This window comes from Procambarus clarkii, chromosome 47, assembly GCF_040958095.1.
Source record: "Procambarus clarkii isolate CNS0578487 chromosome 47, FALCON_Pclarkii_2.0, whole genome shotgun sequence".
Lineage (NCBI taxonomy): Eukaryota > Metazoa > Arthropoda > Malacostraca > Decapoda > Cambaridae > Procambarus > Procambarus clarkii.
Window position 1 is genome coordinate 7,256,105 of NC_091196.1, and position 17,581 is coordinate 7,273,685.

The window sequence follows — 17,581 nt, forward strand, 5'->3', positions numbered from 1 at the left end:
TCCTGACACCGAACGGTGTGCACGTCCTAGTGGGCGGGCCGGTGTGTGGCCTGCCGTGCAGTCAGATGTGCTTCCCAATGTGCGCCCGTGTGTCCAGCGTCCTCGGGGGAACACCCGTCCCTTTTGTCCTCTCGACCGGCGAGGTGCTCGACGGATCTACAGCAACTGTGATTTTTAAGTGTGATGACTTAGTGCGTCCTGTTCCCTGGTGCCCTTCTACCATCTGGGTTCCACGAGAGCAGTGTTTTGTCTCGGGAGTGCCAAATTCGATGCCTCGGCCTACTGCGGCTCCTGGGTGTCCGATTCCTGACAGTGTCCAACTTGTTTGAGATGCTTATTGTTTACGGTTTCCTGCTCGGGAGTACCCGGAGAAGTATGAGTGATTGGTTTATTGGTGTGTTTGGTTTCTGTCTATTGTGCGTGATGTTTCCCCAGTGCCTGCGTGCACAGGTGGGTGTCCTTGTCTGTGCGTGTGGGTGGTGTGGGTGTTGTTCTTGCCCCTGCGTGGCTTGTTTTCTTGTATGTTTTGAGCTTTGCATTTGGTGTGTGTGTTTGTGTTGTGGTTGTGTGCGGTTGTGGGTGTTTGGTGTTATTTCTTTCGTGTCATTGCGCTCGCCCTGTGTATTGTGTTGGGGTGGCGGGCGGTGTGGTTGTGTATGTCGCTTGTGTGCGTGTGTTTCTTATCTTGTCCTAGTGACATTGCTTTATTATGTGTGCGGCATTGTTGTGTTTATGTTATCTCTGTATTTCCCTGTTTATGTCTTTACATGTTTTTTTTTGTTTTTTTTCCTGTAGCTTTGTACTTTTGCCTCTGTGTCGGTGGTTTATGAGGCCTGTTGTTGTTATGACTAATCTGCACCTGTGTTTGGGTTGTTGGGATGGGCTTGTTTTGTGTTTACTGTCTGTATTTCTGTACTTACGTTTTTTGTGGATGTGACTGTTTTATGTTATTTATGTCGTGTTATTTATTTGTAACGTACTGTTTTTTGTTTGTTGTGTGTAGGGGGGGGGTGTACCCTCCAGTGCCCGTTTCGGGGTTTTCTCATTGTGCCATATTATATGTGTTTTCTTTCTTGGTTTTTGTTGAGTATGTTTAGTTTGCATCCGTGTTTCCGTACTTTGTTATGATTGTCCTGTATGTATGTATGTTTGTTTTTTATTGTCTGATTTGTATCTTGTGTATTTCTTTTATAAAAATTAAATTTTGTATATGTGTGAGTGTCTGGTTTATTCTGTGTATGTTTGTTGTGTCTTTCCATGTTCGTAATGCGTCCGTTTGTTGTATGTCCATTATTATGTTTCATTTTGTATTCGGACTAATGTCCCTGGAGTTTCTAGGGTCTTGTACTGCAATGTTCTCTTTTATGCCTGTGTTTCTCCTTATGTTTTGTTATGTTCTTGTTCTTCTGTTCATGTCTTGTATAATTGTGCTATACTTTGTATATTTCTTTTATAAAAATAAAAAATAAAAAACTTGTCAGCTCTCTCAAAACCTGCGGTTGCGTCATCTGTGGAAACCAAGATGCAACGCGGTGATCTTGGGTACGAACAGCACTACCCCAACAGAGTGCTGCTGAATTGCCAGAGGAGGTACAATCCTGTACTTCTGCCCAAGCTCAGCTGCACGAGGGGTTGCACGGAAGGTGTATCGGCCCAGTAGTACCGGAATAACAAGTAAACGCCGGTAGATGACGTCGCCCAGGTGCTGAGGCAGGGCCCACCTGTCCTGTCCCCATGCCATCCTTTTCAACGCCACTCGAAACTCACTACCAACGCGAGACAACGTGACACGTCGAAGCTCTGCTTTACTAAGGCAGCAATGGTTAAAGGCAATCCATCATAACTGTTTGGGAGCGATAAGAAGAGGTGAACCCGGGTTCCTGTTAGTGGGATCCACCTGAGCTGACCGCCGCCAGCTGTCAGCTGTCACTCAAGTCAGGTGCGGTGTTAAGATATATCGTATCGTGTTATTTCATCGCATAAAGGCACGATTATTTAAGTCATACGTTCATTATTACAGGAAGAACGAGGTTAACAACCATGGAGGTCGTTAACGGTCAGCACGGTATGGCTCATCCGGTGGCGGGAATTTCTGTTAGCCAATCAGAACCACCGGGCGAGGTAACGTGTGCTGGCCGGAGCATGTGGAGGGACAGACATCTACTCCCCTCCATTGAGTCAACAGGCTGTCGTCGCGTTTGGTTGTGTGACCAACGGACCCAACTGTTAGTGTGCTCCACCCTCATGAAGGAAGAGGACCTCGAGGCATGGTCGACGTTCTTGAAAGTTATGGAAGATAACAGCTTTGAGATTTAGAGGTCGGCATGGAGGTAACGCGCTGATTTTCCTGATAGCGGTACAAATTGCAGGAAAGTAGATGATTTATAAGTGGGAAGATCAATCGGACAAGAGACGACCGTGGCATGGTCGTAGTATCTCTCTCTCTCTCTCTCTCTCTCTCTCTCTCTCTCTCTCTCTCTCTCTCTCTCTCTCTCTCTCTCTCTCTCTATATATATATATATATATATATATATATATATATATATATTTAACTGTACTTGTATGCAACGCACACATATATATATACACACATGTAAAATATTGTATATAAGGTGATTAGAGAGATATCACAATATATCCATAATGAAGTTTTATACCATCTTATTTTCTTGTCCTTTCTCAGACCTCAACACAAAGTGTGTCGCACCTGACAACAGGTCCGGCTGAGGCTGATACCTGTTCAGATTCATGTACCCCGTTGTAGTACAACGAAGCATTAGGATAAACTTTCAGAATAAACTAAATTAAATGTGTTGGGTTGTCAACAGTTCGATCCCAACAGCGGGTAGTACGAGACCCCCTGTACTGTCCGTAGTTGGCAGAGGCCGGAAATGTAACTTCCAGACGACCAGGATCTTCAAGCAACATGAGGTAGTCGTCGGAATCTACAGCAACGAAATGTCAACAGGAGAGAACTATAGAACTTCTTGATAGAAAAGTTTCATATAAAAATTAAGTTATGTTAAATAGTAAACTGTTAACTCGGAACAGTAAGTTCAACTTTTTAATTTTCCATCTGATAGTAAAGCACCTATACATCCATCGGAAAGTTCTCGAACAGTAAATGTTGAAAACTAAAACTAGAGAAATAAATCTAGAAAGTGAACATCTAGAAAATTCTTACTAGAAAATTACCCTGTCTCTAGATAAGTTGTATGAGTGAACTGGTTTGAGAACCATCTAGTAGGGTTTCTAGAAACGTTGATCAGTGGGGAACTTTTTCTAGATTCTAGAACTGATATTTTTATATTTTTATTTTTCATTTTTTTTTATATAATTGAATGGGTGTGGTACAGTTTGAAAAATGTGTTCACCCGCTGTTGTTGTGGAATTGAGTATGAACTCTAGGATATTAGGAGTTTTAGAAACTCATATTAAGTGTATTTTGTTGGTTAAGAGACATGTCTGTGGACATTGATTTTTTTTAATAAAAATATTTTTGTGTGTTTTCCTCCGATTTTAAGGATCAAGGTACGCTGTGGTGGGCAGTTGCCACAGGTGTGGAGTAGAACACTAGATCCTTGAAGGGTAGTGTTCTCTATTAGAATATTTTTTCTTTTTTTTTCTATTGAATTTTAATGACATTGTTATTTTTAATGTTTCTATTTTATGTGATGTGTTTGATCTTTATTCCAGGAGGAATACTGGGATAGCTGAGGGCTATCGGATGATTTTCACTAGTTGTAAGTTGTTGGGTATGGATTTTTTACAGTTTATTGTTACTATATCAGGACAGGAATAGGATGTTTAGTCTTCCAGGTAGATGGAAGGGGTATGGGACTGCATCCAAGTTGGACAGCCAGGATTATAGGGACAGTCTCGGTCCTTATGTTTTATTGCTGTTTTTTTGTTATGTATGCATACATGCTGGGGCACACCTTTTGGGGGAGTGTCATTATTGTTTTTGGAGGATTGTATGGAATTTGTTAGGATTAGATAATTATTTTTGTTTTGAGGCATTGGGTCATTTATTGTTGAGTTAAATGTTCTTTTTTTTTTTTGAGTTAATGGTCATGGAAGGGCAGGATGAGAATTATGTGCTTTAAAATTCTTTACACGCAAATTTCTTGATTTCCGACGAAGGGGAGTTGTAATGGTATGTGCAGACCATAGCTCCTTCCCCCTTCCCGTTCCCCTTCCTCTCCCCATCCCTCGCTTGCCTGCCCCTCCCCTGTTCATCCCTCCCATGTATCAGTCCGACCCTCTGGTCATTCTCCCCCTCCCTGTTGGCCATTTCCCATTATAACAAGTCAAATTACCCCTTAGGCAGGTGGTCAAATCACTTGTTCTCCCAATCCCTACGTCTCCAATCCCTCCAAATCATTTGTCTCCCTGTCCTTTCCAATCCATTCCCCTCTCCTCCTGCCTTCGCCACTAACCATTTGACAGTTTTAGACCAGTGACGAATTACCGTAGTTCTCAAGCTTCGAGTGAGGAAGCTGGGAGCCATATACGGCTGTGGTTTCCTGTTTAGCGTGGGATCGGTTCATGATTCTACGGGAGTAAAACAGAACTTTGAGGACAGGCTTCAGCTTCCAAGGAGGCTAGGGGCGGTGCTAAGTCAGAGGTTTTGGCTGGCCTAAGAGTGACAGTCTGTAGTCATTGGTTGAGCTTTGATAGGCAGAGTTAATTGGGCCAAGCAACTAAGTGGGTGGAGCCTGTTCCACTGGTAAGAGTTTTAGAAAATATTAGTGTGTCTTGGTGTCAACTGGGGGTACAGGTCTTCTGTTCTGGGTGCAGCCAATCAACATCTTGGCCGAGGTTGCAGGATTAAGGTCATGTCTGTCTGAGTTTTGGTACAACAGTAAATGTTCCTCAGTTTCCATTTGGCCTCTTAGGATGTCTTATCAAAGTAGGATATAACTTTCAATTTGATTTCAATACGTGTTTTAAAATAATAGTGTTTCAATGTAATTGTGTTTAGTTATCTGTTCCCTCTTACTTTTGATTGCTGTGAGTCATTTTATAGATATTCTCGGATGGTATTGGAAGCCTTTGGCAGTAAAGATTACAGTATTACTTCACAAGAGTTATTTACCAAGATTCTTATTTGCCCCCTTTGAGTTCCATGATTGAGTCCCTTCCTTCCTGGGGAAACAATAATTTTGAACATTCATTTATGGTTGGGAAGGTGGTGGCAGTGTTTAATGATTTTAATTATTAGTTATACATTAATAACCCCTGTTCTTGTTGTGTCCTCCTCATTTAATATTCAGCTTATATTCGTGGCAGTTCAGTGAGGGGTCATACTGAACTGTAACAGTGTTAAGCTGGGGTATTGAGTGAAGGGTTAGAGTAAAGAATAGAGAGAACAGAGTGAAGGGTTCATTACACCATAGTGACTATAGGATTCTGTGTACGTCCGTCCGTAGTGGACGTACTATAATTACTTTGTACGTCCATCCATAGTGACTATAGGTACTGTGTACGTCCATCCAGAGTGGACGTATTCTAATTACTTTGTACATCCATCCATAATGATAATTGGTACAATGTACATCCATCCATAGTGTCTATAGGTACAATGTAAGTCCATTCATAGTGAATATAGGTATTGTGAACATCCGTCCATTGTCACTATAGATACTGTGTGCGTCCATCCATAGTGACTATGGGTACTGTGTGCGCCAATCCTTAATAATTATAAGTACTATGCATGTCCATCCATAGTGACTATATGTAATAAGTTCGCCCATCCATAGGGACAATAGGTACAATGTACGTCCATCTATAGTGACTATTGGTAATATGTACTTCCATCTATAGGGACTATGGGTACTAAGCACGTCCATTTACAGTGGCTATAAGTACTGTGTAAGTCCATAAATAGTGACCATAGGTACTGTGATAATCTATAAATAGTGACGATACGTACAGTGTGCATCATCAAGAGTGACTATAGGTACAGTGTACGTTTATCTATATTAACTATAGGTTCTGTGTACGTCCATTAATAGTGACTATAGGTTCTGTGAACATCAACAAATTGTAATTATGGGTACTGTGTACGTCTGTCCATTGTGACAATAGGTAGTGTGTACATTCATCAATAGTGATTAAAGGTACGGTGAATTTTTCTTCGTAAAGATTATAGGTAATGTGAACGTCCATTAATAGTGACTATAGGTACTGTGTACTTCCATTCATAGTGAACATTGGATTCTGTGTTCTTCCATTCATAGTGATTATAGGTACTGTACATCCATCAATAGTAAATATAGGACCTGAGTACGTCCATCCATAGTCACAATAGGTACTATGTAAGTCCATCCATAGTGAATATAGGTTCTATGTTCGTCCATCTATTGTGACTGGGGGTACTGTGTACATCTGTACATAGTGACTATAGGTACTGTGTATGTCCATCCATATTGACTATACATACTGTGTGCGTCCATTCATTTGACAATGGGTTCTGTGTACATCCATCAATAGTGATCATAGGTACTGTGTAGGTCCAGATATAGTGACAATAGGTACTATGTACATCCATCTTTAGTGACTATAGATACTATGTACTTCCATCTATAGTGACTATAGGAACTGAGTATGATGATTCACACTGAATATATGTCCTGTGTACGTCCATTCATTGTGACTATAGGTACTTTGTACATCTATCCATCCATAGTGACTATAGGCATGATATACCTTCATCCATATTGAGTATAGGTATTGTTCCCGTCCATCCACAGTGAGTATAGGTACTATGTACATCCACCAACAGTGACTATAGGTTCTATGTACGTCAATCCATGGTGACTATTGGTACTATGTACGTCAATCCATGGTGACTATTGGTACTATGTACGTCAATCCATGGTGACTATTGGTACTATGTACGTCTATCCATGGTGACTATAGGTACTGTGTACGTCTATCCATGGTGACTATTGGTACTATGTACGTCTATCCATGGTGACTATAGGTACTATGTACGTCAATCCATGGTGACTATTGGTACTATGTACGTCTATCCATGGTGACTATAGGTACTGTGTACGTCTATCCATGGTGACTATTGGTACTATGTACGTCTATCCATGGTGACTATTGGTACTATGTACGTCTATCCATGGTGACTATTGGTACTATGTACGTCTATCCATGGTGACTATAGGTACTATGTACGTCAATCCATGGTGACTATTGGTACTATGTACGTCAATCCATGGTGACTATTGGTACTATGTACGTCTATCCATGGTGACTATAGGTACTATGTACGTCAATCCATGGTGACTATAGGTACTATGTACGTCAATCCATGGTGACTATAGGTACTGTGTACGCCCTTCCATACTGACTTTAGTTATTGTGTATGTCCATCCATAGTGACTATAGGTATTGTTCACATCCATCCATAGTGACTATAGGTATTGTGCACGTCCATCCATAGTGACAATAGGTACTATCATGTTTGAATGACAGTCTGTACTTGATGCTGAACGCGACGAGACTGAATACTTCATTTTCCAAGATTCTTCAACAAATTGGAGACATAATGGAACCAGGAACATGATAATATTATATTAACAATAATCTTGTTGTACTCATTTCAGTGCCTAAAATCTTGAGTGAAGTCAAACAGACATGAATCGATTGACGAAACTGACAGACATGGAAACACCGACACGTGTACTCTATATATGACTCCTTACCTTGCGTATTGCTGCCATCAAGTGTCAGGTGAGTGGAGACCAGGTCAGTCAGGTTGGCCATCACCTTCAGCATACTTTTCACACCTGTAAACAATTGGCAACAATTAAAATCGAATCCTTACATGAGTTTCTATGATGAGCTCAGCACTAGAGATTAGATTGTGTACTTTGACTTATAGTGATGTTTTTATATAAGTAGCAAATATTTAGTTTAGTACTAAGTTAGAAGGAACTCTGAACATAACTTTGCTTATACTCCTACCTTCCTGGACGCCTCGCTGCTCCTCCTGCAGCTGTTGCAGAGCTATCTGGTTAAATATGATGTTTGGTATCAAGTCGAACTCCTCTGTGTGGCCCATGGTGGCCTCCGGGAGGGCAGCCGACCAGCCAACTAGGACACAGAGAAGAGGCAGCAAACAGGCAGACATGACTGTCACCTCCACACTTACACTTCACACTAAGCAACGCCCCTGCATGACTGCTGGCTGGCCGGCTGGTCACCACGCACTAAGTACAGCCGCGCTCAACGCCCACACTGATAAATATATTGTACCACCAGGAAACTATGCTTCAATATGCCCAGTTCTTACACATGCTTTTACAAAAAGGTAAAATCAAGATAGAAAAATGAGCATAAGAGAATAAGAAAGTATGTAGAGAGCTGTTACTAAGGAGGTTAAGCTATGAGAGTTAAGAGAACTGCGCCTCACAACATGGGAGGATGTAACAAACCGAGGGGATTTTAACATAACATACAAGATACTGAGGGCACCGTACAAGGTGAACAGGAGAAACTTGTATTTAGTGAGAGAAAGAACAAGCGGACATAAGTTGGAGTCGGAAACACAAATTAATAGAAGAAAGATAAGGACATACTCATATCCTGCATGTGTAGGCAACTGGTGGAATGCACTGAAGCCACCTCTCTTCAAAAAATTTAAGACAAGATCCGACAAAGAATGTGAACGAGAATAGACGGGTATAGAACGAGAATAGAAAAGTAGGTAAAGCATTTGCCCAAAACGCTGTGCGTATTAGTGGCTTTAGGAATTGTATGTACAAGCCCTATCTATAAATCCAATATTAAGTTTGTAATTCATCTTCTATGTATGTACTTTTACCTGAATGAAGATTATGATTTTGATTTTGGTTTACAGCGTTATGATGCGAACAAAAGTCGTCAGAAAAGTCGTTTGTTCCAGAAGTGTTCGGACGTCATCAGTCGGGAGTCGAGTGTAAACCGTTTATCATTCATAAACAGGAGATTTGGCGGGTGCATGGAATTATCTTTGACCTTCGTTTACAAGGTCGCGCTGCCCTTAGTCACTGATAGGTAAGTACCACCCCCACGATCACTACCCCATCACCCCCTTTCCCTGGACACACCACCACCAACCATCCACTCTCGCCAAACCATTTACTACCGCACCACCCCCTTCTCTGCACACACAACCATCAACCACCCCACCATCCACCACCCCCCACCGCTAAACTAACCACTACCCCCTTCCCAACACATACCACCACCAAGCACCCCACCATCGCTAAACTAACCACTATCCCACCACCCCCCTTCCCAACACATACCACCACCAAGCACCCCACTATCGCTAAACCAACCACTATCCCACCACCCCCCTTCCCAACACATACCACCACCAAGTACCCCACCATCGCTAAACCAACCACTATCCCACCACCCCCCTTCCCAACACATACCACCACCAAGCACCCCACTATCGCTAAACTAACCACTATCCCACCACCCTCCTTCCCTAGACATACCACCACCAAACACCCCACCATCGCTAAGCCAACCACTACCCCACCACCACCATCTTCCCTGCACACACAACCATTAACCATCCCACAATCCCCCTCCCTCGCTAAACCATCCACTACTGTGCACCCATGATCTACCCAGTACCCTCCACCTTCACACCACCAATAACCGTCACCCACTATCATACATCGTACATCGTATGATCATCAATCATCCTGTAAGGGTGCTGGGAGCACCCTTACAGGATGTTCTCCTGTACATCAGTTCTCCTCGTGTACAACAGTGAAAAGCGATCCATTCACTCGCAAAATATTCACCAGTGAACTTGGGCTGGATGGTAGAGCGACGGTCTCACGTCATGCAGGTCAGCGTTTCATCCCCGACCGTCCAAGTGGTTAGGCACCATTCCTTTCCTCGACCCATCCCAAATCCTTATCCTGATCCCTTCCAAGTCTTATATAGTCGTAATGGCTTGGTGCTTTCCCCTAATTGTTCCCTCCCTCCTGTCGCTGGTCGTCCTCCAAATGAGCAGATTGCTTCTCCACCCTGGTCAGGCTCTCCGTGTTAGACAGCTCGGCCCTGTGTGCCCTCTTTTGTTTATTATTTTTTTCTCCATCTCCTCTTCTCCATGCCTGACACAACACACAGTCGCCAGTTGTGGGGTTTACATCTCTCCCTTCTCTTCATTCGGGGGTTTATCGATCATAGTACTTCTTCATCAGGTTGACGTTTCACACCTGGGATTTCCTGGGTCGATCAGGCATGTGCACAACGTAGTTTACCTGCCCCAACACCTTCTGCATCATGTATGGTCCACAGAACCTTGACTCGTACACATTTCCTTTAACGAGCAGGAGGACTAACACTTGTTCCTCTTCTTGGAACTTTCTCTCCTTAGTCTTCCTGTTGTACTCCTTCAAAATCTCCGCCGAGGACATCTTCAGATTCTTCTTGGCTAACTCTCGTGGGATGAGATTGACTGTGAAAAGTCAAAAGTGAGAGCGACCTAGAGAGTCGCTCTCCAAAAATCTTCACATATTGTCCTATACCAATCTTCTCTCTTTCCTCTGTGAGTTGTTCCCTCAACACACTCACCAGACTCCTCCCCAAGTGTCCATACACTAATTGGAAAGGGGTGAATCCTAGGAATTTCACTATCGTATCACGGATAGCGAACAATACCGACGGCTACGCCATGTCCCACTTTTCTCCTTCTTCAGCACAATCTATTCTCAGCAGGCTCTCCAACGTCCAGTGGAACCTTACCAACTCACCGTTCGATTGAGGATGGCACTGCGACAAACATACCTGCTCTACTCTCTATCCTTTCATAGTTTCCCTAAACAACTTTGATGGAAAACACTCCCTAGATCCATCTGGATTACTTTTAGCATGCCTACCCAGGCAAAGTAGTTTTGCAGCTTGTCCAAGATGGCCCGTGTCGTCAACTTCCTCAGTGGGACTGCTGCCGTGAAACGAGTTGCCGTACACATGATGGTGAGTAAGTACTCGTGGCATTTCTTGGTCTGTGGCAATGGATCCACACTAGGATCACTAGGATCCTTTCGAAAGCCTTACCTAAAGCCAAGATGGGGTTTAAAGGTGCTTTGGGTATGGCTGGTGCCGGCTTAACGGCATGTTGACAAGGCAAACATGTCTTACAATGTTTCTTCACATCTTTCCACATACTGGCCCAATAAAAGTGTTCTTGCACCTTCCTCAAAGTCATCTTGACTCTCAAGTGTCCTGCCATATCTGCAGAATGTGCTAATTCCACCACTACAACTCTAAAATTTTTAGGCACCAACACTCGGCGTTTCTCTCTCCATGCTTGATCTGTGCCGGCTCTATTTCCTCATTAGTACGGCGTGTTCCACATAATAATTTATTGGGGTCTCTCGACCGGAGATCCTCCCTTTTGCCTCTGATCTGTTTCTCAAATTCACCTTTTGGTATTAATCAGGTGCACTCGGTTTTCATTCCATCTTTCTGGTAGGGCCATCTTCACCTCTGACCTTGCCATGATCTAACCCTCTCGAGATAGACCCTCATCAAACAGCCCTCCTATCTCCACTTCAGTCTCCTCCTACAGTTGGGATGACACTGTTACGTCGCCTCGAGTGTCTTCATCGTCAGCAACCTCTGACCTGGCCACCACACAGGCAGGGTTCACAATGACTTGGCTGTCCTCTGACTCATCCTCCAAGATGCCAGCCAGATCCACTTTTCAGTGTCCTGTCGTTACTGTGGGCTTTCTGGCACACCTCCATTTGTCTTTATTATCAGCGCCGGCAACACCTTTGACCCGGACAAGCCGTTTCCTTGGATTACATGTAGCCCTGGACCAGTTATGTACGGACATTCCCAACATCACCTATGCCGTCAAATCATCAGACCTCAAACTGACAGCACATATGGGCATGTCACTCTGACAATAACCCATGCACCTTTATTCTGCGACTGTCAGCTTAACGTCTCCCATTACAAATCAGGCTCTGATTCGCCCCAGTGTCTCTAAGGATTTCCACTTCTTTTTCAGGTTGGTCTCCCAAGCGACCCAACCTTTGTCGATGAAAGGATTATACCTCTCGTTCATGTACCTCTTCTTTTGCGTTTCATGCCTCATTAAATTCACACATGAGTTCCTAGTGTCACATACTGCAAGGTCACCACTTTCTTGCCTTGTCTGCAATCTCTCATCACGTGCTCATACTTATTGCAATTGTTACACCTTTAATGGGAGATATTCCTTATCCATCCAGTACTATTTTGTCAGAGTTGCTCCTTTGACTCTGTCCTCTCGCCATGTCTTCACTCCTCAGCACAGGCCCTCCACCTGCGCTAGGCTGAATCTAGCTGGTTAACGAACGTTTCTGTACCGACTTTATCTCTTGCTTGTCTCCTGCAACAGGACCGTGAAACTTCTTCTCATAGGGTTTAGGGCTCATCTGCTTACTCATTTGTCCACTAAAATTTGTCTCTCTCCATGATCCACTGCGTCTGTTAAAGTTCTGTCGTGCATCACTCCTCATCTTGCTCTCTCTTAAGCTTCGGTTGGGTTCTGAGATCATGTCTGCTCTGTTTTCTGCATCCTTGACATTTCTCACTCCTGCCTCCTTAATTTTAAAATTTGTTTCGGGATGTATCATCTCCAAAAACGTCTTTATCACTATTAACTGCTTCAGATCAGTACTGACTCTACTCCAACAGCCTCAATCCAACTCTGGAAACGTCGCTCCAGGTCCCTAGCTGTATCTGCGAAAGTGCTGGTTGGAGCTTTCACCATGGCCCAAAACCGCTTCCTATAAGCTTCCCAGATTAGGAAAAAAAAATTTCAATACACTATTCTTCACCGTCCAGTAGTCTTGACACTCCTTTAGAGTCAACTGAGTATACGCCTCTCTGGCAGCACCAGTCAGTCTCAACTACACTAATTATGCCTATTCCTCTTGGGGCCACTGCTTAAGACCGGCAACCTTCTCAAAGTGATATAAAACTGACTCTTCCGGCACAAACAGTGGTATATCCTTCTCCCTCACTCTATTATCTTGAAGATGTGACACTAAGTGGTGTGTTCACGTGTGTTCTTTCTGGCAACCCACGTTTTATCCTCTGCTCCGCTAAAGCCTTTAGCGGAGCAGAGGATAAAACTTCTATCTCCATTTGTCTTCTATCTCCATTTGTCTCATTTTCTTTTTCTTTTTCTACTCCTAACTTCTCGTATTCCGGTTTTCTCTTTTTCTTTCTCTGCCTCTTGTTTAGTTTTCTATTTTTCTTTCTTTGCTCCTAGTTTAGCATTCTCTTTTCTATTTCATTTTTCATCTGCAGTTCTAGTTTCAACCTCTCTAGTTGGAACTGCCTTGCCTCAGTTGCATCTGAAACTCGAGCTGGAACTATTCCAAGCTTCTGTTCTGGCTGCTTCTGCTACTGCGGCTACTCTTACAACTGCTGTTTGACGCCTGATGCCTCACTTCATCTCGTCTATCATCTTCTCGTTCACCTTCAGCTTCCTTTTGAGCTCCTTGCTCTACCACTTCATTTCTGGCACTCAATTCCTTAAGGATCTCATCCTTCATCAGTGCTACATTGGATGATTTTATCCTAATACCACATCTCTGCAATGTGTCTCAACTGTTCCTTTGTACATCCCTCCAAGTCTTCAGGTTTCCCAGACTCTACAAACATTTACACCTCATCCATCTTGCCCTGTGAGTTTTCCAAGAGAGAAATAACTCGACATGCAGTTACATGTGCTTAAAACAGTTCCCTGTTCTCGGACACAGGCTATGGGTATGACATCTCACCTTTTAGACACAGGCTTCGTGTGTGACAGTTCTTCACTTGGACACAAGCTACAGGTGTGACAGTTCACCTCCAAGTCACAGGCGTCCCCTTCCCTCAATTTTATCGGGGTCCCCCTGAACTATGAACCTTCCCCCCTCTATGAACCCCCCTCTCACGTGTCACCCAATTTTTCCCGGGGCTTTCACCTGGTCTTGGAGCCCCCGATAAAAAAATAATAAGATCCTTCTTTCACTACCTCTACTAACACCAGTGGAGCACAACCTGTACTACTAACACCAGTGGAGCACAACCTGTACTACTAACACCAGCTGAGCACCACCTCCATTACAAACACCAGGGGAGCACCACCTCTACTACTAGCACCAACAGAGCACAACCTCTACTACTAACACCAGCGGAGCACCACCTCTACTACTAACACCAGGGGAGCACCACCTCTACTACTATCACCAGGGGAGCACCATCTCTACTTCTAACACCAGCGGAGCACCACCTCTACTACTAACACCAGGGGAGCACCACCTCTACTACTATCACCAGGGGAGCACCACCTCTACTACTATCACCAGGGGAGCACCATCTCTACTACTAACACCAGGGGAGCACCATCTCTACTACTAACACCAGGGGAGCACCACCTCTACTACTATCACCAGGGGAGCACTATCTCTACTACTAACACCAGGGGGGAGCACCACCTCTACTACTAACACCAGCGGAGCACATCTACCACTAACACCAGGAAAGCACCTTTCCTCCTGTGAAGGTTAGTTTCAATTATAAAATGTTGGTGGACACAGTGGAGAGTGTTTATTAGAATAAATCCACAACTGAGATCAGAGAGGCCGCGAGTCACCAGTAATACTCCGCCCAGTAAAGTAGTACCTTCTCAGCTGGAGATTGTCAGAAATAATGTGAACTGGAATAGCCTAACTATGTAAGGGAAAAATGGACCCAATCAAAAAGCATGCATGGGGAGTATGGTAAATAAAATCAATAATGGGTTTGATTGCATATGTTAAGAATAGAGTATTAAGGGGCGATGATGCAAGAGAGGTGGACGCCATCTTGACTGGAGGGGGAGGTGTATCGCTGCCGACCGATCCTGCTATTTGAGGGGTTTTCTCCGGCCATACAGTCAGATAAGCCTTCCTTGTATATAACCAGGGTTGCAAAATAGAGTAGTATTACAGATTTTGGAGAGGTTTTATACCTGGTTACCTGGTTGATTCCTGGTTGGTGGTGTTCTGGGAGTGGTTCTACTCCCCAAGCCCGGCCCGAGGCCAGACTTGACTTGTGAGAGTTTGGTCCACCAGGCTGTTGCTTGGAGCGGCCCGCAGGCCCACATACCCACCACAGCCCGGTTGGTCAGGCAATCCTTGAAGGAAACAATCTAGTGTCCTCTTGAAGATGTCCACGGTTGTTCCTGTAATATTTCTGATGCTCGCTGGTAGGACGTTGAACAACCGTGGACCTCTGATGTTCATACAGTGTTCTCTGATTGTGCCCATGGCACCTCTGCTCTTCTCTGGTTCTATTTTGCATTTTCTTCCATGTCGTTCACTCCAGTACGTTGTTATTTTACTTGCAGATTTGGGACCTGTCCCTCCAGTATTTTCCATTTGTATATTATTTGGTATCTCTCTCGTCTCCTTTCAGGTGAGTACATTTGGAGAGCTTTGAGACGATCCCAATAATTTAGGTGCTTTATCTCGTCTATGCGTGCCGTACATGTTCTCTGTATTCCCTCAATTTCAGCAATCTCTCCTGCTCTGAAGGGGGAAGTGAATACTGAGCAGTACTCAAGACGGGACAACACAAGTGATTTGAAGAGTACAACCATTGTGATGGGATCTCTGGACTTGAAGGTTCTCGTAATCCATCCTATCATTTATCTGGCTGATGCAATACTTGCTTGGTTATGCTCCCTAAATGTTAGGTCGTCGGGCATCATTATTCCCAAATCCTTGACATGCTGTTTTCCTACTATGGGCAGACTCGATTGTGTTTTGTACCCTGTATTATGCTTAAGATCCTCTTTTGTGCCGTATCTGAGTACCTGGAATTTATCACCGTTAAACATCATGTTATTTTCTGTTGCCCAATCGAAAACTTTGTTAATATCTGTTTGTAGTTTATCAATGTCTTCAGCAGAGGTAATTTTCATGTTGATTTTTGTATAATCCGCAAAGGATGACACGAAGCTGTCACTTGTGTTTTTGTCTATATGAGTGATATGCGAATAAGGAGGAGCAGTGGTGCAAGGACTGTACCTTGAGGTACAGAGCTTTTAACTGCGCTCAGACTCGATTTTACTTGATTGACTGTGCAACTGATCTATAATTCTTTGCCAATGCTCTGCTACCACCCTTGTGTAGAGGGGCAATGTCTGCTGCTTTAAGTGCATCTGGTATCTCCCCCTGTGTCCATGCTCTTCCTCCACACTATACTGAGTGCCTGTGCTACTGGCACTTTGCATTTCTTTATAAATATTGAATTACATGAGTCTGGACCCGGGGCTGAGTGCATGGGCATATTGTCAATTTCTCCTCCAAAATCTGCCACGCTCGTGCTGATATCAGTTATATTTACAGGTGTTTGAGTATCATTCATAAAGAAATTGTCCGAATCTTCCACCTTCATGCTGAGTATCGGAGTGCTAAACATGTCCTCATACTGCTTTTTTAGGATTTCACTAATTTCTTTGTCATCCTCAGTGTATGCACCTTCACTAATACGAATAGGTCCAATACCGGCAGTGGTTTTCGCTTTTGATTTAGCATATGTGAAGAAATATTTTAGGTTTTTCTTTATTTCTTGAATTGCTTTCTGTTCTAGTTGGCTTTCTTCAGTCTGATAAGAATGCTTCAGTCTCTGTTCGATTTCTTCACTCTCCCTGTTTAAATTATTTCTTCTTTGTACGGAGAGTTGTGTCTGCTTAAGCATGATAGGAGTCCAGGTTTCCTAGGGGTTTAAATATGTGTCATTGGATGATAGCTGTCGTGGCTGGGTGCACGGTTCCAGGTTTGGGACGGTGAGCCATGGGGTGGCCAGAGCCACTTGAGGTTATAATACTAATACATAGTGATCATATGTTGTGAGGAAATCGCCTTGTTGAATGTATTCACGTGTGACTTATACGTATAAATTTGTGACTTTGTACTAGGCTGTTTTCCTTCCTTCTTGATTTACCCCTAGACAACATTTTAAGGTCCACCACCACCAAATTCTTGACAGGTCTCTATGACAACAAAATCTTGTCACTACTGATAACAAAAATAAGACACAGGCCGTGATAAGCACCACCTCTATTACTAACACCAGGGGAGCACCACCTCTACTACTAACACCAGGGGAGCACCACCTCTACTACTAACACCAGGGGAGCACCACCTCTACTACTAACACCAGCGGAGCACCACCTCTACTACTAACACCAGCGGAGCACCACCTCTACTACTAACACCAGCGGAGCACCACCTCTACTACTAACACCAGGGGAGCACCACCTCTACTACTAACACCAGCGGAGCACAACCTCTACTACTAATACCAGCGGAGCACCACCTCTACTACTAACACCAGCGGAGCACAACCTCTACTACTAACACCAGGGGAGCACCACCTCTACTACTAACACCAGGGGGAGCACCACCTCTACTACTAACACCAGGGGAGCACCACCTCTACTACTAACACCAGGGGAGCACCAATTCTACTAACACCAGGGGGAGCACCACCTCTATTACTAACACCAGCGGAGCACCACCTC